Genomic DNA, 23,363 nt, shown 5'->3' with positions numbered 1-23,363 from the left:
CCCAAGTGTAGTAGAAGGCCCCGGAAGATGGGACATGAGTAGTGAGGTGCTGGTTCTGCCTCCCACTAACTAGTTGTTGGATCTCAGACAAGTCACTCTCTCTTGGGTTAAGGCAGGAGTAGGGATGCAAACGTGACTTCCCCATCACTACTAGGCAAGCATAATGCAAGTCCGTCATTCTAGCCTGCCTCTTTGCCTCTGTCCCTGCTCTTCTCAAGGCCACCTTTTCACTGGGACATTGGCTTCTGTATCCCCACCTCCCATTCGCTCTGCCTAGCATTTATACAAAGAGAGAAACAAAGTCTTTTATCTAAGAGGTGTGAGCACACAGGGGCAGGCTCGTCACTGGCTTGCCTCTTGTACTCCATGAACGACTTGATCTTGAGGCAGTTGGGTTGTAGGTACAGAATGGTAGAAGCATTTTGCCTTTACGAAGGTAAATTTTCATCTACTTAACCTTCATATTTTTTGCACATAAACAAGATAATGATGCCTTAACGGTAGCCGCTTAATACAGAAAACCCAGGTTAGCATTCTTTGGCACAACTCTTTGTGAATAAACAGCAATAGCCTTTATTAGGTCATTCAAGCTTCCTTCTAATTTAGAAAGACCAGAATCGCCTTCCCTGCCTCCAAAGTAATTACAAATGAGAGCAACTTCATCTTGTGAGCAATCCATAACCTGTCCCCTCCAGCCCCAGACCGGCGGAGACTGGTCTTCACTCCCTAACCTCCTGCCCATAGCGTTCTCTTGCAGGCACTATCACCTGATGTTGAACAGGGTTTTTAAAAAACTGCTTAATCAGCTAGAGAAAGTCTCCGGAAGACCTCACTGACACAGAAAAAGCCAAAAAGAACTATGTATCCCTTAGGCCCTAAGTCCAGCATGGGCCAGTTTAAAATTCTTTGTCAGAAAGAGCTGCATTTCTATTTCCTGGCTATGCTTCCATTATGGCCCCGTTTAATCTTTCCCTGCAAATGAAATGTGTTTTCATCAGTTCTCCTTAGGAACTGCCCTTCTATACAATGATGCCCTCCAGTTAATTAACTGGACCTAGTCTTAGATGAGAACTGGAAGCTGTCCTTCTTCCTTGCATTGTCTGCTCAGAAATGCCAATGACACACTAACGCAGTACGACCTAAGGGTGGGTTATAACCTCTATTGTTTCCAATAGTCATATTGACCTTAACAAATTGAGAAAACAAATTTCAACCTAATGCTCCTTTACAAAATACAGAGATGATAAAAATCTTTGGGATGTCTTAGTGGCATTCCAAGAGGGAAAGCCCTTTTGTTGCTGTATGGTAATGATTCCATTGTTCCTGGTAAAATACTAACTTATATACAATACTGCCAATCAGGTACCATAGTGAGGCAGGCAGCCCTACAATCTCCCACAATGGGAGCCACAAATGTGTGTGTGTGTGTGTGTGTGTGTGTGTATGTGTGTTCAAAATCTGCTGCTTCTGTCAAAGTGACTGTGCAACCAAATGAACTGTCTACCAGACTGATCTCGGCATCCACACATTTATGATTTACCGCCATGACAGCAAAAGCGGCGAAGCCTTCTCCAGATCCTCTCTACAGGCGGGTACTCTCATCCTTCTTCCAGCAAACACAGCTGCCACCCTCCTACTAGAATTATCTTCATCAACAGGAACCACTTTCCCCAGCAATGCCTTGGAAGTTACTCAAGGCCCACTCCCCCACTGCGGGGGGAGGTGGTAGAAGAAGCCTGCAACCAATGAGTGAATACTATTCCATATTAAAGGTGGACCCCTCTCTTTCCCCCTGGGACAACTCTGGGGTGCTACCCATACTCCACAGCCCCCTTAACCATCCCATGGAATCTGGAGCCTTACATCTTTGTCTCAGTTTTCTACAGACCTCTCCTGCTTCCCTTGTTCCTTTCAGGCTGTACCTAAAAGCACTCATTCAAAAAATCACTTACCCAGGAATCCTATCTCTGGCTCTGCTCCTAGGAATCCCAACTTAAGGCACTGAGTAAGGAGCAAGGCTAGGCACAGGAAATCACGTCTGTATGTTGATGGTGGTAGCCTCTTCCTTGGAAGGTGTGTCTCTTATTTTCATTCCATGGTGCTGTTTCAGCATCAAAGAATAGGAGTATCCCTGGACTTCAAAGGCTCAGTGAGTCCTGATAGGCATATAAACTTCGCCATAAAACCAGCAAGGGTCATGCTCTAAGGAATGATTGCCATGGAAAATATGCCGTAGGAATGTATGTATTTGCATAAGCTTTTTAGGATGGCACTACTGATTTTTAATTTAAGACAAAGTTCAATCAATTAATTGAGGGCAGGATGAAGTTAAGCTTAAGCAAAGGTATTTTAACTTTTGGAGAAGTTGTATTTAAACTCGGTCAAACATTTATATAGGAGTCCTTGATGCAAAGTTTTATACTAAATGTTTATAGTATAGTTCATAGTCCATGAAAGTAGATTTGCATGTCTGAATTCTATTTGGGAATATGAATGAAATACAAGTGAGTTAATTTTGTGGTAGAGTCTGTAAATTGTATAAGTACTGTTCCAGACTATAAGCCTCTTGAAGGCTAAGATTTTTTTTCAAATAAATATGTCAATACTCTTGAAATGGGTATTTACTACTCTTTTGCCTGTCCAGAATCAATTCTACTTTTTAGTAACAGCACTTTGACTGTCTTTGTGAATTATTTTCTGGACTCAGCCCAACTGGCCCTGTCCCTCAGATCCAGGGATCATTTTCATATCCCCTGGTAAGAATGGTTGGTTAAGGGATGGGCTATGAATTCAAGTCGGTCTGAGATTGTTGCTGGAACAAATGGAAAAAATACTTATTTCCCCAAGTTAGTAAAACCTGTAAAAGGCAGGCCTGGAACTCCTGGTGCCATTTTTCAGTAACAAGAACACAGCCAGCAGGAGAATAAACCCAACACAGAAGCAAGTAGAGCTGAAAGACGAAAAACCAACATTTTTTTTTCCCAACATATCCCTGTCCTATTAAAAAAGCAATAAATTCAAAAAAAGTTTCAGCCATCTTGAGTTAGATTTCTGTTAGTTTCAATCCAACACCACCAAGCCCTAATTCCATGGTAGGCATTTCATATGTATTTTAGGTATGAATGTGTTCATCAAACTGTTTTGGTATCTTTACTAGCAAGTAGACAAATACTTTTAAACTATAGCAGTGACCTCTAGTTTAAAAAAATAGGTATTGATCACCTACTCTGGGCCAGATATTGGGCTGGGGTTGTTAAAGGATTCTAAGAGAATTAAGACATGATTCTCTTCCCTTAAAACATTTATAATACTCAGGCTTCCGAGAGAAACCCATTAGATTTTAATGGTAGCCTGTTCTACTCATCTCCCATTTTCCCGTTGGAAATAACACATGGACATCTATTTGAAAGAAGTTTACGTTGAGAAATGTTTTATTAAAAACCCAATGGAGACATAGGTGAGTCAAGTTGCTTCCTGGATCTAAACCATAAATTGGTATACCAAGCCACAGAAGATGACTCCACTGGGACGGACATGTATTTTTAAACTTTTGAGATTGGAGAGGAGCTTGAATAGAACGGCCAAAAGGAACAGCCTGTCCTATTGAATGACTCACTTGAGAAATTTCCATTTTTATGCCATTTCAAAGCAGAACTTTCAGACTTAAAATTTGGATTGCCTCTGAAGTAAATAGGTTATTTGGATAACTTTCTTCCGACAAAATATCATGTCATCATATCATAGATATCATGGCTTTGGTTTTTATCTACCTTTTTTGATAATGATTTAAGACCTTTTCCAAGATGTAGATAAATTGATGAGGAATGAGCTAGTAATGGCCATATCCTTCTTGTACACAGCACTTCCTAGTTTGTGAAAGCACTTTAATGTGCCTTAGCTCCTAGGAAGTGGGGAGTCAACCACTGCATATATCTAAACGATTGCTTATCTCTTTATGAGGTATTATTTTGTTCATTTTTGCTCCTTTTCTCCATTTGTACCGCCCTAAGAAAGGCTGGCTCTCACTTGGATTTTTGCGACAGCGTCATAAAGGTTCCCATCGCTTGTCCATTATTCCCAATGTTCCTCGTGCAGAGTTCTGACTGTATCATTTCCCACCTCATCGGTGCTCCATGCTTAGCAGAAAAAAATCCAGACATCTCAGCTAGTTATTCAATGAACTGTCTTGTATTTCCAAAACCAGATCTTACCCATCTTCACACTGACAAGTTTCACAGAGGAAGAGGAATTGGCATAATATTGAAGGATAGGAAGGATCTGAATAGAAAGAAGAAGTTGATTCTCAAAGGTAAGGGTGAATGACATGGGCAAATGTCCCATGACTAGAAAGGCTCAAGGTGGTACCACGGGAACGTTAAGGAGCCTGATTTGCTTAGAACAAGGACCAGGGGAGATGGGGATACTCACAGAGCTTTGTCTGCTCTAAAATTCCTCAATTCTTCTCAGTAGTCTGGAGTATTTATTCTAAATACTGACTGTCTCTGACAGGGACAAAAAATAAATAAGAACAGAAAGGACATAGAAATCTCTAGCTACAAAAAGTAATAGGGGCTTCAGCTCTCAAAGCCAGAAAAGGTAACTCAAAGAGAGGAAACCTGTCTCTCCAGGGCACACAAGTTCCTGAGGGCCGAGCCTTATGGTGGGAGCCCAGAGCTCTACTCCGGGCACAGTTTTGTCTAGCAGGACCCCAGGGCTCTTTTCTGTAAAGGTCAGACCAAGGTGATGCAGATGGTCCACCAGGGGAAGCAATGGCTGGGTAGTTCCCAGAGTTCTGGAGTCGTGAATCATGTCAGTCTTGCACTGTGGCCAGCCACTCACAGCTATTATAGGACAGGAACGACAGCACGTGGACTTTTTATAAGACATGTAGAAGCAGAACAGACTCTATTTCAAATCATACATATCTAATGTGCAGTAGCAGGTGCCTTCGAGCAGCTAATAAACGCCCCCTGTGGCAGGCCACTGGGAGAGACTGGTTCAGCTAGACAGGCACAAACCCAGGCTGGGCCGGCTCTTCCCAAGTACCCAAGGAATCTGTTAAAAATGCACCTTTCAAGGACCCCACCTTAGACTCAAATTCACTAAATCTGGGCTGATTCTCTGCATTCCAAATTTCTAACAAGTTCCTGAGTAATTTGGATGCCCAGCCAGCTTTGGGAACCAGGACAAGCCGACGCTACAAGTCACCCCATCAGAGGATGTTACACTCTCCCTCAACTGCTTCCCTTGCTAACTGAGCTGCTGATGAGTCTATTAGGTGTCAGCTGTTTATTTGATCACTAGTAGGTCCCAACTGGCATGTACATTACAATCACCTGGAGTCCTAAAAGTTCCAAAATCTAGGCCACACACCAACCCAGTTATCACAGTCTCTGGAAGGGTTGGGTGGGACACCCGTCGACACTTGTTTACATTCCCCATGTGTTTCCAATGTACAGATGTTTGGCCATCCCTGCTCTGTAGTCTTGCTTCTCAAACAGTGGTCCACAGACCAACAGCATCAGCATCACCTGGGATCTTCTTAGAAATGCAGAACCTTGGGTCCCATCCCAGAACTACTGAATTAAAATCTACATTTTAACCAATCTCCATGTGATGTGTGTACATAGTCTGGTTTGAAAAGCACAGTTCTACTGACTTTAATCTTCCCATTTGTATGTGGGTATCAAGATCAGTTCTGCATAACTAGATAGGGAAAAGAACCATAACACACCCCAATACGTAACCAAGTTCACATGAGCAAACCAAAAAGAAATCACTTTTCAGTGCCTCATGACTGCAGGAAGATCCAGCCTGTCACCCCGTTATTCAGCACTTGTAGACACCATGTGCTCAATTCTGACATTTCCACTTGGTAACCATCAAAGCTACAAGAGCCCAGCGTAAGTTAATTAATTTGTGGGATGTATCTTCAGCCCAGCCTGCTCAGGCTGAGTGGAGCACACCCACCCCAGGTCCTGCTGTCACTGCTCCTGTGGAAGATGCACCTGGGTGGTGGCAGCCCCAACTGCTCAGCTGGCAGAGGATGAGCAAGACAGAGCTGCTCGCTTCCCGGGAAAGAGGCGGGAGAGGTTCCGGAGGCATCATGCACTGCCCCAGACTCAGAACAAGGCAACCTGCCGAGGAAATCTCCAAAAAGCATGGGCTCAGGAACAAAGTCCAGGGCAGAATTATTTCTGCTGTAATTGCCAATTTGTCCATTGTCAGCATGATGGCCACATCTAATTTACTGTGCATAAGCCGCCATGCTCATGGTGGCGGTGAAAACATGGCGAGGCCGCAGACTGTAGCAGCCAGTGGGCTGGGCCCTCACAGGAGCGCCCCCCTGCCTGGGTCAGGCTTGCCTGAAGGATGGGTTTGTCCTGTAGCAGAATTTTCCTCGCTCTCCACCCAGGGGAGCAGGAGGAGCAAGTGAGGTTGTCTTTTCAAGAAACTCGAGGCATGACCATTTTATTATTGTGTTTATCAGAACACTTTTTAGGGTGACCAGGAATGAGCCCTATTGGCTTGACTCCCTGTTTACAACTCAAACAGGAGACAGATTTATTAAACAGGGTTCTCCTGTCTCTTCTCTCCATTTTGTCCATTCTAGTCTCCTGTGTTGATGTCATACAGATTGGCAGTAGCTGAAAACCTCTGAAAACTGACCAAAGAAATCAAGAAGTCAGGTGCCTCATGAATTGTGTGCCGGGTGATAAGCTGAGGAAGAGGGAGAAGTCCAGACCAAGCAGAGTCAGGAGGCACACCCCGCCCCCTTGCCTTCCTTTAGCTGCTCTTGTCAAGTTCTCAGAGGCTCCAGTCGTTCTCAGACTTGAACAGGCAACACCATCCCCTGGGGTGTGTGCAAAACCCCACATTGCTGGGCTCCACCCCCAGCATTGCTGAATTGGTAGGTCTGTAGGCCTGGACTGGGTCACAGGAACCCATGTTTCTGTTAAGGCCCCAGGTAATGCTATGGCTCCTGGTGCAGGGACCTCACTTGGAGAACCAGTGAGCTGGGGCGACCCTGGGAGTGGTGATGGGATTCAGAATGAGGAGAGAAGCATCATGAGGGAACTCACCCCATCTTCATTTTGTGAACATAGTATCTTTGTTCTATACTTTGAATTGTCTCTTAAAATACATTCCCAGAAGCAGGATTAATTGACCCAAAGAATATAAACATCTTTAGGGCGCCTGATAATTATTTCCAAATTGCTTTCCAAACTGTTTGGGCCAATTTATGACAGCATTCTTGTATATGAGTACTGAATACCAGCACTTTCATGACCAGAACTGAATATTAATAATTTGTTTTATTTATTTTATAGGCAAAAATATAATGATGATGATGTCATTTAAAAACATTTCCAACTCTTTGATTACTCTGTGCAGTGGGACTACTGCTGCCAACTTTATATCACCATTTTAATTTGTTTACTAAAATTAATTAAGACAAGAGGAAACTATCACCTAATTGAGTTTATTGAGAATTCTTTCCCAGGGTCTTAAGAAATGAAGCTCACATTCCCACGGGCTAGGAGAAGCATTTGGAAGTTGCCTATCCAAGGATGAGGTCTTTGAGATGCCTAGGGGCTGGCTTCCTTGGCTGACAGAACAAGAGGAATATGTGTTAGTAGAGATAAAAGGGGGCAATGGATCCCAGTCTTCACTGCTGTCATGGACCTCATCACAGAGTGTCCAAAGAGCCGTGGAATCTAGGTGCGGGTCTTCAGACTTGACGCTGAGGTCCCTAGAGGAAGTGATTGAGCCATGGTCACGTTAAGTTAATGGCAGAGCTGGGTGAGCTCATGTCTCCCTCTTTCCATCCAGATCCTTTTCTTTTCTTCCTCTTGAAATAATGTAAAACTTACACATAGTAAGTTATACAATAAAATATACAAATCTTCAGTGTATAGCTCAATTAGTATTTACATCTGTTCACACCTATTAACTGCCACCCAGACTGAGGTAACCAATATTGGCTGCAATGCAACTGGCTCCTTCCTACCCTCTCCCTGTCAGTATCCCCCCAAAGGAAACCACTGTTCTGACCTCCATCCCCACAGACGACGCGTGCTTGTTACAAACTTTGTCTAAATGAAAATGTGAAGATTTCAAGAGTACATCGGAATTCAAGCTCAGCCTCCAAAATCCATGTGGCCGGAGACCATTGAAGAGAGCAAAAGGAGCAGGGTCCTGTTCTTGTCCCAGCTAACCATTTTGTCCACTTGTTCTTAGATTGTGACGTCTGACTGTGGGATGAACGACTAAACAAATAAATGAAGAATGAGATGGGACAGCAGAGGGTGGAAAAGTAACACTTTTGTTTGTTTGCATTCATTTCTGGAAACTATCAAGTCGTGTTACAGGCATGTGCACACGTAATTCACTCTGTTGACAATCCTCCTCCCTTATTTGCTGGTCTAGCTTGGACTCTAAAGCATTGGATTGCATAACACCTCTTCCAGGAAGCCCTCCTGAAGCACCCACTCTTTCCACCAGGTAGCCTCAGCTCCCTGCTGAGTTCCTCTCTCACAGCACTCCACGTGACCCTCTAAACCACTTCTTGCCTCATCTATGCTCCATAATACAAGACTCTGTCTCATTCCCCACAATACCCTTGGCACCTAGCCCAGGTCCTGCCATACTGTGGATGCTCAATAGTTGTTAAAGGAATAAATGATAATTTCCCTTGCTTTGCTGGAGAAAACTTTTTGCTGCTTGAAAATAACATTCACTCCCCATCACTTCCGTGCTGTTCGCTCAAAGAAATAAAAGTTTGATGGTGTTTTGTGTTGCCAATGCTGAGGATGTGCTAATGCCTCTGTGCTTTTCCAATCAGCTAACAAGCATCCCTGAGCATCCATAGTAAGCAGGGAGGCAGGAAAGAGGCAAGCATGACGTCCCCTGACGTTGCCCCACACGAGCCCTCTCCGATGCGTGTTTCCAGCATTGCCGTTGCATTCCCCAGCCAGATTCCTCTAGATTCAAAGAAGATCAGAGCCTCCCCTGTGCAGCCAGGCAGCAGTGAGTGGAGATAGAAGCCGACTTTGTCCCCTTCCCTCGTGGGCTACAAAGAAGCACAAAGCTTGCTGGCGCACTGGGCCCCCGGGACACAGCGGCTCTCCAAGCAGCCAGGCTTATTCCAGAAGCTTCAGTTACTCTGATTCAAACTCAGAAGCAGGCCCAGCCTCTGTTGGGCTTGTCCTAGAGATTAATGATTTTAATTTGATCTGAGTAATTCATACCACGGCCCAAGTGTCCTCATCGGTGCTCTCACTTGGTAAGCTGTCATGAAATTGCTTTTTCAAGTTCAGCAGTCATTCCTGGCTGAATTTGGTGGGGGGAGGGGAACCCACACACACCACTCTTGCCTCCACACTTCTGTCCCCATGTTATTCCCCACTCCCTGCCTCCTCGGGCTCATGGGGAATGCTCCCCCCCCTCATCTTTTGAATCCCACCCACCCCACCAAGTTCCTTTGGGGCCCATTTCCTCTGGGAATATTTACCTGCCAGCCTCATCCCCAGGCAGTACACCCTCCTCCCAACGAAAACACACTGTGTCTGCAACACTCCGTTTGGTTCTTAAACGCGTACCCCATGAACAATACGAAACCGTACATTTTATATCTTGTCTCCCCAACTAGAATGTAGGACTCAAGCCTCAAATATCTTTATGTCCCTCCCAGAGCCTTGAAATGAGTAGGGATTCAATAGCTGTTGGAGAAAGGTTTTTTAATGAGAAGAAATTTTGCTGGCATCTGTGATGATCAGACCTTGATGTGCCTAACAATTCTGCAAACCAAAACCATAATTAGGTACACGCCTAATGGGACCCTAACTCCAAAACACTGAGCGTGGCCTGTGTGTACCCACACCTGTGTGGATGCCCTAACTGGAACACGAGCAGTGCCTTCAAAATCTGAACACAGAGACGAGGGCCACTCTGGCAAAGACATCTCAGCATTTCCTTTGAAACGACCAACCAGGAGTTTGGAAAACCACTTTGATTTCTCCCATATAAAACCCCTTCCCGGAGATTCTCGGGTAGTCTGTTTCTCGTCGGGCTTCTAGGCACACGCACGTCAGTATCAAAGCTTTGACAAGTGTTTGATGGAGTTGCTGTTTGTAATACCACGCACTGCTTTCATCCTGTTGCTCTGAAACACCCACTGCCCATCAAATCCCTCACCCTGCAACATCTGTCATGTGTATCCTGCTACCGCAGACACAGTTTTCTACTGACCTGTTGCACACGTTCCTGACTTGTCTTATGAACTCAAGGGGGAAGGGATGGTAGGTGTGCAGAGAACGCACACGCAGCTGGACCCTAGCTGCACTCTGGAAGACCATTTAAGGCTATCAAGAATGGGGGCACCTGGGTGGCTCCGTCAGTTGAGTGTCTGCCTTTGGCTCAGGTCATGATCCCAGGGTCCTACCATCGATCGAGCCCCACGTCTGGCTCCCTGCTCAGCAGGGAGCCTGCTTCTTCCTCTGCCCCTCCCCCTGCTGTGCTTTCTCTCATGCTCTCTCTCTCTCAAATAAGTAAAATTAAAAAAAAAAAAGGTTATCAAGAATAGCCTCATTAATGAATGCCACCAGCAAGAGGGGGAACGGCTTACTTATTTACTCAATGACCAATTTAATCTTCATAGAAAGAGCCATACTTGTGTAGTCAGAAAAATGTAAGTTATGCTTCTGTTTTCTCTCTTGCTCACAAGGCTAACATTTATGTATCTTTTTATCTTTTGTACATCTACATTTTTTTAAACAAAGATGGAAACGTTCCACACAAACACATGATTCTAGAGCTTTTAAAAAAAAAATAAATGAAGATAAAGGGCAAAAAATAAGAGAGCAAGTCGAAACCGGGTGTGGCAAATTGCGCTCTACGAAATTGGATGCAACGCTCTCTCCCGTCCCACAAGCTCTCCTACAATGTGACCGGGATAGTCCTATCATCGAGAAGGGAGGTCTGTGTCCTTTCCTTGTCGGGTGGGCCCGTGGCTCCCTGGTCAGCAATAGAGTATGGCAGAAGCAAAAAGGCCGTTCAGCTTCTGCCTCGTCCAGTGAAATGCCTGTGCTTGGAGCCCTGAGCTGCTATGGAAGAAACCACCCCAGAGCAGCCAGGCTGTGAGGAAGCGCCTGCCACAGGGAGAAGTCACACGCAAGCCCAGCGGTCCCAGTCTCCCCAGTCCAGACACCGACACGGGAGTGCAAGAGTCCTCGGGACGTCCCAGCCTCCGGCAGTTGAGTCCTCAGTCCCCCCACACACCTGCTGAGGCCCCAGACATCATCAGGCTGACTCTAGTCCTTCCCCGCGTGTGCCCTTTCGCGATTCCTGACCCACGGGATCCACAATAAAACCCGCACTGTTTTCCTCCACTAAATTTGGCGTGCTCCGCTCTGCGGCAGTAGTAACCAGAACACTCGTAAGGATAGTTCACGGACTCGCCCAACATCAAGATTTTCCGCACTGACCAGTGATGCGCGTAGATTCCTTCTATAGCCCCAGAGACCTCAACAAAAACAACCATCGTACAGCCGCAGACTCACCGTGCTCTTCTAGAAGTCAAAAAGCGTGCCTTCTGTTTCCAGCTCTGTCACTAAAGAGATTTGCCACTTCGAGAACAAAAATATCTGCATAATCCTTTACCTTCTACCAACATCCTTTCACATTTATAATTTAATTTTTCTTCCCCGAAACCTTGGGAAGCAGAGCAAGCGTTTGTCTCTCCCAACCTTACTCTCCACACTGTAACATGAAGACAATGTCTGTGCTCGCTACTTCATAAGGCTTTTGTAAAACTCAGATGAGGCCATTTGAAGGGCGAAAAATAAGGATTTGTCAGCTGGAGACAGAAATGTCGGCACCGACACAACATGTTGGTCTTTGTTAGACTTACAGAGTCAGGAGCCTCGCCAACACACGTTCTAATACCGATTTCATATTCTTGCCACCCTGGAATAAATAAACTTGAATTAAAAAAAAAAAAAACCTCAAACCTGGAAGGAGATGCTTCCTTTTCCTGCCAAGTGATTCACGGAGACCACTGGATTCAGTCCATCCCTTTCCGCTTCATCCACGGGATCCTTTCCAATGGATCGCTGGTGGAGGCCCATGTCTCCTGTGCACCTCAGCCATCTTGACTGTGCTCACCTGGGCCACGTCACAGAACGCCGAGTGCAGAGATCCCTGCACCTGGTAAGGCCTGCGCATGCGGGAGGGAGTGAGGGGGGAGAGCAAAAGTGGATGAGTAGGAGAAAACAAATCCTAGTGATAAACCCCACATGCACGTCTTACTTCATCTCCCAGGGAACATCTTTTTGGAACGAAGCTAAAGAGCTGAAATGTTTTATGCCGACAAAGGGACTGATCTCTAAGACTGAGAAGGGAGAGTCAGATAGGACTGTGGATAGCCTAAGGAGGTCAACTCACCTGTGGGTCCATAGCTCAGCTCGGAGAGAGCAAAGAACATCGTGCCAGGAGTCTGAAGACCTGGGTTAGCATTCCAGGTCTGCCACTGACTAATTCTGGGTAAGTCCCTCCTGGACCACGAGCTCCCTGCGAGCAGATCTATGTCTTGTCCATTGCTCTATCCCTAACGCTGGCATGTACGCATATAGGAGATGTCCAAGAAATATTTTTTTCAATGAATGAATGAGTTTCCTTAATGTGATAGCTAAGATTGTGGGGTTCACAACTGAATAAACTAATTTCAATTTCAAATTCTGTCATTTGCTATCAGTTTCTCAACACTCTCAGTTTGCTATCTGGAAAATAGGGATAATAACCATACCTTCCTGTAGCAGGTGCAGCTAATGTTCTGCCCATCCCTCTCCCCATGTCCCCTGGGCACAGCTGAGTTTCCAGCTGGAGCTGACAGCTTCCCACTTTAAACACCTGATCTTTTTCTTATCAGCCGGAGGCTTTCTCTTGCACCCAAAAAGCCTACTTTCCAGAGAGAATTACGCCCCATGTGGAGTCTATGGGTAAATGCCCTAGCCTCTCTCCAGAATCTGGTCAGGCAATTCCGACACGTGTTCTCCGGCAGGACTGAGGTCCAGCACCTACTCATTAGCACACCCTTCATTGGCTTTTCTACATGTTTCACTTTCCCCTAAATAAACTCAGTTGTACCTTCCAAATGAGCTACCTGCACCCAAGTCCTTGCCCCAGAGTCCTCTTCGGGATGTTATGGGCTGAACTGCATCTTCCCCAAATTCATATATTGAAGCCCTAACCCCTCAGTACCTCAGAATGTGACTATACTTGGAGATAAGGCCTTTCAAGAGGAGATTAAGTTAAAAAGAGTTGTTAGAGTGGGTCCTAATCCAGTCTGACTGGTGTTCTTGTAAGAGGAAGAGACACCAGGGGGGCACACACAGAGAAGGGCCCTGTGAAAACACAGGTGAGAACACATTCATGAGCAAGCCAGGCAGAGAGGCCTCAGGAGAAACCAAACCTGCTGACACCTTGGTCTTGGACTTCCAGCCTCTAGAACTCTGAGAACATAAATTTCTGTTGTGTGAGCCACCCCTCCCCCACCCAGTCTGTGGTATTACATTATGGCAGCCCCAGAAGGCTAGTACAAGGGGAAGTCCAAAATAAGAGAGCACCTCATGGAGTCATTATGAAGAATAAATAAGAAGATAGTATGTCTAAAGTATGACTGGAGTAACTCTCAATACCTGAAAGTTGTTGCTATTGTTACTAGTAGTAGTGGTGGTGGGAGGAGTAGGAACCGTAATGTCATCCTCACCATCTATAAAACATAATTGCCCTGCTATAATTCCTCACAGGACAGGGAGGGCAAAGAAAGGAATAGATGTGGAAAGATAAGGGTTTAACGTTCACCCACTCTTTCCCTGAACAAACATACTAGTGCTAACCACGGACACGAGCTAGGTGCTGGAACCACAGAGCATGGCACTGGCCAGGTTTGTGGATCCTAATTGTGTGTGGCTCTTTCTAGTTAAATTCTTTAAAATCAAATAAAATTTAAAATTCACTTCTCAGTCACACCTGTCACATTTCAAGTGCTCAAGAGCTACATGTGCCTAGTGGCTACGGCATTAGACAGCAGGAAAAACATTCCCAACATCAAAGAAAGTTCTATTGGAGAGCACGGGTAGAGAGGAAAAAACAAATTCCTACTCTAAATGACTCAATCAATTACAAATGCCATCCAATAACGATGACATTTCTGGAAAACATACTCAAAAGTCCATGCTGCGGGAGGCTGTTCTTTGCTGCCAAAGGACAGTACAGCGATTCCAGACATACAAATACTGAGAAGAGACTGTTGCTATTGAAGTCGCTGCCGACGTTCTTTCATTCATATAACACGGTTGGATGCCCACTCTGTGAAAGTCCCAATGCTGGACAGCAAGGAACACAAAGTTGGAAGAGCCACAGGTTCCAGCCTTAAGAAGCTCACAGTTGAGTTGGAGGGATAATAGATGGACACGGGCAGCCGCAGTAGAGAGAAGACTGAAAGCAGCATCACACAAGAGATGGCCGTCCTAGCAGCAGCTAGCATGAGCTGAGCACTCAGCACACACCGGTGTGCGGCCAAGAGTTTCATATCCACACTCTCACTGGTTTTCAATAATCACCATGGTAGGTATCGGTTGTTACTATCTTCATTTTACCAAAAAAAGAAAATGAGGCACTTCATTAATCTTTTTAAGGACCATGCCCAGGTTCACAGAGCTTATCAGTAGTGAATCCAAGCAGCCAGATGGGGGCCAATCTTCTAAATCCCAACAGTGTGGCTCATGGTGGGACCTGAACAAGACTGAAATGACGGAACCCCCATTTAGAAACACAAAAGCATATGCCCCACTCCTACACACTTGTCTTAGTTTGGGTTTTCTCCAAAGCAGAGTGAGAGCCAAGGGCTAGGGCGCAAGTGTTTTATTGGGGGAGATGATCTCAGGAGGCAGGAGTGAGGGAGGTAGAAGGGCGGGACAGTGAAGGTGGAAAAACCAACATCATGGTGTATCACTGAGGTCATCGTCCTGAGCAACTGGGAATCACTTCCACACGCACATGACCCCTCCCACAGTTGTCTATCTAAAACACAGGAGACTTTATCCACCAGCTCCCAGACCTCACTGGCCAGCCTCAGTCCTCCGAACACCCCAGGAGCGTTAACATTCCCCCACTTCTAGTCTGCACTGCGTGGCCATGCCAACACCCATGACCTCAGAGCAGACCCGAGGCAGGATGCAGGAAGACACATTACAACCATGCACACCGTGCAGCATGGAGTGAGTCTGAAATCTCCCAGCAGCTACAGACTATTCCGAGGGAGAGGAGGGCATGTGAAACAGGTGTCAGGAGTACCTACCGTATCGCTCAGATTTCTCCCCTTTGGACTGACTTGATTGGTTTTTCCAAGCCCATGTTTGTGGCCTAAGTCATTAGGGATGCCCTGGCCAAAAGAGGACACCCGTATTGTCCTCATGGAGTGTCCAATCCAGTTGAAGTTTATTTCTGACCAGTTTTTAAATTGGAATCTTCCCGGTGTCCACCAAAGTGCTAGGACCTCCACTCGAGAACCACCCACTATTGTACAAACCAGAGTTCCTTTTCTAGTTACACAACTGTTTTCCCAGGAACTGGCTGTGTCCCAGCAGCTACTAAGCATTTTCCTCCCAAACTTTAGTTGGAAGAATTTCATTACTTTAACCTCATTTCAGCTACCAGAAAACATCATGCGCTTCTCCACTGGGCCCAAAACATTACTCAGAAAGAAATGAACATGAGGGAGAGAGGGGAAAACCCACAGCAGCAAAATCATTAGGATTGTCGGTTCTGGAGCCAAGATGCATCCATTGTCATTTCATCTTTCTGCATATTTACCCAAGGCCCTTCAGTTCCACTCTGGGTTCCAAAGTTTGAAGTTTTCTTGAGGGAAGAAGGAAGATGAGAAAAATCTACTTCATTAAAGTCTAAGGTTTTCACCTGAAGTTTGGCAACTTCCTTGCAGCACTGAACTCCAGGGGTGGGATTTCTCATCTGAAATATTTTTTTTTTTTTAAGGGGAAGAGGGGAGGACTCTAAACAAAGTATGAAAATTAAGCACTAAATTAGAATCCAACTTCTATAGGGGCAGAGGAAGAGCAACCTTAAAATACTCGGCAACTTTAAAACTTCTTTGCAAAGGGAGCTGTGATTTGAAGCATTTTGCAGTAGGCGATTAGTGACCCCTGAATTACAAAGAGGTAGGAGGTACAGTAACCCTCAAAGGTCAGATGAAAGAAGACCACTGGATGTGGTCACATCAATAGTCAGGAATTTCTGGCTCTCACTATATTGAGTTCTATTGTATGTCTCTGATAACTCCCCATTGGTCAGCTTCCACTCCTACCCCCATACCATTAGCCTGGTTAAATCCAAAATTCAGAGATTTGTGCTAAAGAGACCAAAGTTAGTAGATTAGATCTATATCCAATTAGCTTATTTTGTTCCACCGTTGAGACTGTCAACCTTTGACATTACCTTACAATGTAGGCCACTGATCAGAATGGAGGTGGATGGATGAGGGGAGCTAGTCCTCAATACCACAAAGATATATGTCTCATCATGGTAGGTCAGGAGTATGGCACATTGTCACCTTCACAGGTTTAAATCTATCTGGGAGGGATCCAGTGAGAGTCTACATTAGGTCTGGAAACCGCCCTTCCAATCACAAGCCTAAGACAGCCCTTTGCCACAGAACAGAAACTTGTAGAAAGCTTGTATCCATATCCACAAAGGCCACTTAACTTTTGGTTAGTGGATATTGTTGACATAACATTTAAATGGCTCTTCAACTCAAAGAACATTCTGATCTTTTTTTTCCCTTTACATGTCACTTGGAATATAGCCCTGTGTGTTTTCCTCTAATCGCCAAACCATTTCTCATGGCAAAAATAACTGCGCCTCAGAAGTTCCATGAAAGAGCAGTAAATCTATAGCCTCCTCACCTAAGAGGTTAAAGAGTGTGAGAAGTTAGCCAAAATTGCATAAATAGTATCACAAATGCAATAAGATAAGAAAAAGAAATGCAATATAAACATTAGAAAGGAAGAGAGAGAGCTATCATTGTTTGCAGGTGATATGATGATTTAACTGGAAAATCAAAGAGAACTTTAGGATTCAGAGGTAGTTCCATCAACATGGTAAAAAGTGAGTATCCAAAATCTATAAAGAACTTATCAAACTCAACACCCAAAGAACAAATAATTCAGTAAAGAAACGGGCAGAAGACAAGAACAGACATTTCTCCAAAGAAGACATACAAATGGCTAATAGACACATGAAAATATGCTCAACATCACTCAGCATCAGGGTAATACAAGTCAAATCCACAATGAAATACCACCCCACACCAATCAGATAACTCCCTAAAATCAACAAGTCAGGAAACAACAAATGTTGGCAAGGATGCAAAGAAAGCGGAACCCTCTTATACTGCTGGTGGGAATGCAAGCTGGTACAGCCACTCTGGGAAACAGTATGGAGGTTCCTCAAAAAGTTAAAAATAGAGCTACCCTATGACCCAGCAATTGCACTAGTAGGTATTTACCCAAAGGATACAAACGTTGTGATCTGAAGGAGCACCTGCACCACAATGTTTACAGCAGCAATGTCCACAATAGCCAGACTATGGAAAGAGCCCACATGTCCAACAACAGACGAATGGATGAGGAAGATGTGGTGTGTACACACACACACACACACACACACACACACACAAATGGAATATTATCCAGCCATCAAAAATGAAATCTTGTTATTTGCAACAATGTGGATGAAACTGGAGGGTATTATGCTAAGTGAAATAAGTCAATCAAAGAAAGACAATTATCATATGATTTCATTCATATGTGGAATTTAAGAAACAAAACAGAGGAGCATAGAGGGAGGGAAAAATAAAACAAGAAATCAGAGAGGGAGACAAACCGTAAGAGACTGTTAACCATAGGAAACAAATTGAGGGTTGCTGGAGGAGAGGGGGGTGGCAACATAGGTAACAGGGTGACGGGCATGAAGGGGGGCACGTGATGGAATGAGCACTGGGTGTTAAATAAGACTGATGGATCACTGAACTCTACCTCTGACACTAATAATAGTTAAATATTAATTGAACTTAAATTTAAATTTAAAAATGTAAATGTCAAAAAAATAAATTAAAAAAAAAAGTGGTCAAAAGGAACATCAGCACTTAAAACTCAGCAGCTTTTCTACACCGAAGCTAACCCATCACGAAATATAATAGAATGATGGGTTCTATTCACAACAGAAATACATTTATGAAACTAGCTAAGAATAATGCTCACAAAAAGTTCTAAAACTTTGTGAAGAAAATAAAGACTTCACTTAAAGTTCCAAAATAAGACTTAAAGCCTCAGGAATTCTATTGCAAGGTATTTTGTCTTTGAGAAAAACAAGTATCGGTGTATAACAATTCATGGTTTACGATGTTCTTTGTAATACAGAAAAATACTTAAATCTTCATTAGTAGATGATTAATTAAATAAACTCTGGAACAATGGTACTAAGAAAAAGATTGAGTACTGACACAGAAAAATCTATAAGATATATAGCTAAGGAGAAAAAGCAAGCTGCAAAACAATAAATACAGAATAATCTCACTATATAAAATATGTACAAAACACAAAGGCATATTTTTCCTCATGAATATACAGAATGCTTAGTATATATACCTATATGTACTATTATATATAACATATATAGAATATATATATAATGGCACCTTTACTTTTATCTATTTGCTTGAATCCACAATTAAGATCATATGTATGCTTAACTAAAAATACTGTATTCACAAAAGGAAAAGGAAGACAAGAAAAACTAAGTGCAGCTCTGTACTCCTTTGTGCCCTCTCAGTTCCCTCCTGCGCTCCTGGTCAGCACCCCCCCAGGGCTGAGTCCTAGAATGCAAAAACTGCAATACCATGGAGCAGGGACTCTTCCTCTGGAATGGCTGCTGGCAGGGGTAGGGGGACCAGTTGACCAAATCTACAAGTTCCTGGTGAGCTGAACCTTGACCAATGGAAAATGGGAGTCAGGAGACTAGGAAAGAATTTCCCTGAGAGGCCAACATCTTCCCAACTCCAGGTGTTTATCAGCTTTTCCTGGCTTGGAATGCCCTCTTTCCCATGTAGATACTTCCTCAGCACTTAGTGCAAAACCTTGTGCAAGGGACCTTGAAGGACCCAAGGAGGCATTAGAGCCATAGTCCTTGTCCTCGTGGCATTTACTAGTACCACTGCCATCTTGCTGGAGAGAGTGGGCAGAGAGGAAGTCCAACAAAGCAAGAGGTGGCCAAGACACAAGATCAGGAAACGGGAGAAGTGATGGGACAGAGGAGGGTCCATCACTCTCAGCTGTGTTGGCAGGTCTAACTCACAGAACCTTCTCAGCTTACCCCACTGGCACTCCTGCCACTTATTATAAACCCCCAATTCCTTTTTTCCTTTTTAATAGGAAGAACCAAATTTTCTAATGCCAGGCACAGTGCTGTGCACGTATTTGTATTATCACACTCAATCTTCACAACAGTGTGGGTGTAATTATTTTCGCCACGGCACCAATAAGGCAACGGAGGCAAGCACGATCAGGTTACCCACCCCGGGTCACAAAGCTTCATGGGCTTAGCAAGTAAGGATCAGCTTCTCCTTATAGAGATGAGGGTGAAGAGAGGCTGTCATAGTCTCAGGGAGACCAAGAGAGGGTCAGCCCAAGGGAGGCCTCCAATGACAAAGACAAAATCCTTGGGAAAGAAGAGAAATTGCTGCTGGTCCTGAAAAAAGAAGCCCCTATGAACCAAAGACTTGCTATTTCCGGTTATTAAACGTGCCCAGCTGCCATAGCAACAGTTCAGGCAGCACTCCCACTGCCTCCCAAGAAAATATTTATGACTTTACTAAAGATACACACTCGACGCTTCATGTAAACAGCGACAGGCATTTTGCTGTCTTCCTGAGAAAGGCAGACTCTGTCTTCCCTTGTCACTTTAAGTGCACGACTCCCAGTAATTCTGCTCTTGGGGCAGGCAGAAGAAGGGGTAAGGAAGAGGCTGGGCTTGAGTTTGGTAAGACTCTAGGGAAGCTTTCTGGTCTAGAGTTTGAAGGCACTTCTCCAGCAAAGCTCAGGATTACACCGAGTAGTCTCCTGCCTGGGTCTCCTCTCCTTCCCCCTGTGCTCTCCATCTTCTGTCACTCCACTGGGACCACAATTCTAAGGGCCTTTGCTCACCAAGTGAGTGCTGTGTGCACTGTGATGATTCGGTCTACGGAGTGCTGGGATAGTGCATATCTGTGGGGGGGGGGGGGCAGCATGGGGAGCTGTCTAGAGCTGGAGTCCCTAGAATTCCATCATGCAGCACCGGCAGAAAAGTATCCTAGGGTAATGAGCTCAAAAAAATTGGCTTTATTGCAAGCCATTGGAATTCTGAATCTGAGCCCCTGAACTGGGAAATATCACATGCAGTGGAAAACAGCGTTAAAAATTGTTGGCTGAGTTTGGGATTGCAGGTGAAGAAAAGGAACTAGAACTGGGTATCTAGTGATGGGAAAAAGGACAGCACAAACTGGCCTGGAATGAGCAAGGCTTAGAGGCAGCAGACGGGGGAGCCCAAGGTCCACTCGAACGGAAGGCCTGAGCAGGCAGGCCATCAGTATGTGGGGCATGTTTTCCAAGGAACTTTGCACAGAGGACTGGCCTTTGGATGAGATCATGATCAAATCCGTGCACCTGAGGAGGCTGGGCCTCAGCGACCAGGACTGTCTCTGCCTGTCAAGCCTCACTCAGGTCCTAAGAGGAAAAGACCAAGGAAAATACTGAATATCTGAGATTTGAACATGTGCCCCATCGTGGTCCCTGCTATTTTTGCCAGTCTGTAATCCTTTCCCCCTTTTTCTGGCAGCTCACCTTGATTTTTGCTGAGCAAACATAAGCCTGAATGTGCACACATGCATACACACACACACACACACACACACACACACACACACACACACTCATAGTTGATTTCAAGTTCAGCCTGACCTCATCCTCGGCTCCAGGAATGAGCGTCGACTTGGGTCTGATCAATCAGACACTATTTTTCACTGGTCATGGGGATTGATTAAAAAGTGAGCCTAGGTATTGCATGGTGCCCTGGGTGTTATACACAAATAATGAATCATGGAACTTTACATCAAAAACTAGGGATGTACTGTATGGTGACTAACATAATATAATAAAAAAATATTATTAAAAAAAAAGAAGAAGATGTGGTCCATATATACAATGGAATATTACTCAGCCATCAAAAAGAATGGGGACATATTATCCCATAGTAGATTTGGTGGCTTGGGACTTGTTATAACTGTAGGACGAAGACCCAACCATGATGCATAAGAACTTTACACTGTGTTTTGCCCTTAAAGCTACTCTATTCTAGGGGAAAAAAAAAAAATCTGTGATTGGATTTCTTGTCTAAGATCATATTTTGGTGCTGTACTGCCCCCTAAGCCTTCTTGAATTAGGTTTAAAAGCTCTTCTGGGGGCGCCTGGGTGGCGCAGTCGTTCAGCGTCTGCCTTCGGCTCAGGGCGTGATCCCGGCGTTCTGGGATCGAGCCCCACATCAGGCTCCTCCGCTATGAGCCTGCTTCTTCCTCTCCCACTCCCCCTGCTTGTGTTCCCTCTCTCGCTGGCTGTCTCTATCTCTGTCAAATAAATAAATAAAAATCTTTAAAAAAAAAAAAAGAAAAGAAAAGAAAAGTGAGCCTAGGAAGGATCTCTCCCTTTTGCCCTGAGTCCATCCCTTTGTACCCTGCTCTGTGCCCCAGGAGGTTGACTAGTATGGACTTCACCAGTATGTCCCCTTGTCTTCTAGCTTCTAGTTAGGTTCTGCTGTTGCCAAATACTGGCAAAAAGCAGAAGGAGGAAGGAGATCAGAGTAAGCTCTGTATTCACCTGGGCTCACTGCAACTGTCAACCAACAGTCATAGCTCCGGCAGACAGCCATTTCTGTTTCCACGCCTAGGAATAATAATAAGATCCCAGTGATATGACCCCGCAGTTCCCTGCACTTTCCTTACACCCTACCCATACATTTGAGAATAATCATTTCCACTCTCCTCAAATCATCCCATTTGAGTGAACTATTTCCTGTTAAGACCCTGACTGGCATAGCAGTAACAGAAGCAGAAACAAGAGCCTTCTTAAGACTTTGGGTGAGACTATTGGGAGAAAGATGTCCTTATATTGAGGATATCATGTGAGCTGAAGATGGTGTGGGGAAAGCTGCCGAGGGATGCAGCCAATGTCGAGAACTGAACCAGCAGGAGGGAGAAGAGGAGAGGGACCCTTTCCTGACACCATTCTATGAACACCTAGATCACGTCGTGCAATGAAGACTGTCTACTCCCTGGACTTTCAGTTATACCAGCCTGGTTTTGCTTAAGCCACTTGGAGTGCATTCTTTCACTTGCAAATGAAATAGTCATGACTTATCCATTATGCTCACATCCATTGTGTGGTCCGGCCTGGATTGAGGGACACATTTGTCCTCAACATGTGACAAGTGTTTGTGACTGTACTTGTACCCAGACATCCTCGGGGAGGTATAAGCAGGCCAATGGGAAAGACGGGAAGAGAGATAAAAGCTGTCAGCACCCTACGGTTCCTAGAAATAGGACCTGGATGTCAGTGCATCATAGAGTTCAACTGCTCTCTATTACTGAAGAGACAAGTAAGGTCAAGAGACATGACACGACAAAGCCAGAATTAGAAGTGGGGCTTCTGCCACCCAGAGCCACGTGGAATGGAAACTATTTTCCTCTGAGCCCAAATGTCAAACACAAACAACTCACAGAAGAAAGCGCTTGTGGTTTGGAGCCACCACAAGAGTTAAGCGTTTGTCCTTGAAACTTCTAAAAAGTTCAAGTTTTCCAAGACAGGTTGGCTCCATATTTCCAGAGTTGAAGCACCAGAGGGAGAGATGGGGACTCCAACATGGAAAAATCCGGTATTGGCTTCACAGGCTAAATGGCTTCCAGTCCGCAGGGGGCTTTTAAGAGGTTAGGAGTGTGTCAGGAGACAAAACCCAGCACAATCTAATTTCATCTTGGTGACTATGACTCTGTGTGCTACAAACAGTTCAAAGGAGGGGGAAATAAGTTAATTTTCTGCTTTTGTTTTTACCAACTGGACATGTAAAAATAAATAAGACCTGCTTACTAAGGTGAAATATTACTTAAAACCAGGGGGCGCCTGGGTGGCTTAGTCAGTTAAGCACCTGCCTTAGGCTCACGTCAGGATCTCAGGGTCCTGGGATCGAGCCCCATGTCGGAG

The sequence above is a fragment of the Ursus maritimus genome, unplaced genomic scaffold (assembly GCF_017311325.1).
Source record: "Ursus maritimus isolate PB19 unplaced genomic scaffold, ASM1731132v1 scaffold_7, whole genome shotgun sequence".
Lineage (NCBI taxonomy): Eukaryota > Metazoa > Chordata > Mammalia > Carnivora > Ursidae > Ursus > Ursus maritimus.
This window is presented reverse-complemented; position numbering follows the sequence as displayed.